This window comes from Morus notabilis, unplaced genomic scaffold (assembly GCF_000414095.1).
Source record: "Morus notabilis unplaced genomic scaffold, ASM41409v2 Scaffold1790, whole genome shotgun sequence".
Taxonomy (NCBI): domain Eukaryota; kingdom Viridiplantae; phylum Streptophyta; class Magnoliopsida; order Rosales; family Moraceae; genus Morus; species Morus notabilis.
This window is the reverse complement of record NW_010364324.1, coordinates 24,940-26,817: the sequence shown is the minus strand read 5'-3', so window position 1 is coordinate 26,817 and position 1,878 is coordinate 24,940. Positions and strand designations below refer to the sequence as shown.

The window sequence follows — 1,878 nt, the reverse complement described above, 5'->3', positions numbered from 1 at the left end:
TTTAATTATATCTTTCTCTATAAGTACCATTGATCCTCTAATGAATACTATATTTTATGATGCAATCATTAAATTGAGCGCTCTTATTATTCAAGTCCCGAATCAACACTTATAGGAACCGTCCATCTACTTCATTATGAAGGAATGGATTTCATCTTGTAAATTAATATTCCCGGCTATTTATTTTACTATGCTCCCAATATACCAAGACTTTGACACTATTCACATGTGTCATTACTCAATATGTCAAAGAACATAATATCATAAATAGGAGTTTATTAATTACTCAGAATTAAGATTAATACATATATGACCATCATTGATTAACATTGAATACTCTATTTAATAACATAATTTATTTTAGATTCATAATTAATCGCGCTCCGGTCCTATGTAATCATATTACATAAAATGCTTTCATTCTAATAATCTCATGATTAACAATCTAGGATAAGATTGTTTCATTCAGAATGTAATGAACCGCATTAGTAATTTTAAATTAAAGATCTCAACTTTAATTTATAATTACGGACAAGTTTAGATTATTTTATTTCAAACATTATCATCTGCATATAACAATTATATACAATGTTTAAAATTACATCAAAAAATAATCTAAGGATTTTGATATTTATGAAACATCACATGTATGCAAAATAATATTGAAAAAATTCCTCATTTCATTGATAACCAGTAAAATATTTACATCTTATTTGATTTATGGGCATATATCCCAACAACGGCCTCGTCAGGGTTGACACCTTTGTTTGGTTCTTTTCCATCAAAGAAGTCCTTCAAAAGCTGTTGAACTTTGGGAATTCTAGTACTTCCTCCAACAAGCACAATCTCATGTATGTCACTCTTCTTCAGCCCTGCATCTTCCATCGCCTTTTTCACCGGCCCCATTGTCTTCTTAAACAAGTCCATGTTCAATTCCTCAAATCTAGCCCTTGTCAATGGTTCCGAAAAATCAATACCGTCGAAGAGGGACTCGATCGCCACTCTCACTTGGTGCTGGCTGCTCAGTGCTCTCTTAGCTCTTTCACATTCTTTGTGAAGCTTCCCAAGAGCCCTATTGTCCTTGCTGATATCTTTGTTGTACCTCCTCTTGATCAACTTGATGAAGTAGTCCATCACTCTATGGTCAAAGTCCTCCCCACCCAAATGGGTGTCCCCACTTGTAGCCAAAACCTCAAACACTCCATTGTCAATGGTCAAGATGCTAACATCAAACGTACCACCACCAAGATCAAACACCAAAATGTTCTTCTCTCCTCCTTTCTTGTCCTGACCACAGGCAATAGCCGCTGCCGTCGGCTCATTTATGATTCGAGCCACATTTAGCCCCGCGATGGTGCCCGCATCCTTTGTCAATTACAATACGCTATAACCAAACAGATGAAATTTCATTAAGTCCAAAAACAATCTATTGTCAATTACAAAGACTAGGCCTAAAAATAGGACAATTATTATACCTGGAACAGTAACAACGGCATCTTTAATTTTCTTGCCTAAATATTGCTCAGCCGTTTCCTTCATCTTTCCCAAGACCATAGCGCTTATCTCCTCTGGGCTAAACACTTTGGTCTCTCCTTTGACCTTAACTGTATATAGGGCTTCCCATCTTTGTTCACTACCTTATAAGTTAAAAACTTGATGTCCCTTTGGACTTCTGGATCATCAAACCTATCCAAAAAATAAATCCAAACCACGATTTAAGTACATTACTCTCCCAAAACACAATTTCCACAAAACTAAACATCAAAGAAGAAAAATTCTTAATCATTCCATATCATATCCACAAATTTTATTAAGAATTTTAGTTGTTCCCATACTTTAAAAAAAAAAAAAAAAAATATATATATATATATATATATA

General features: G+C 34.1%; 1 pseudogene; it reads right to left on the bottom strand.

Moving 5' to 3' along the window:
- Window positions 1-702: 702 nt before the first annotated feature.
- Window positions 703-1,878, bottom strand: part of LOC21386403 — a 2,273-nt pseudogene continuing 1,097 nt past the window's right edge.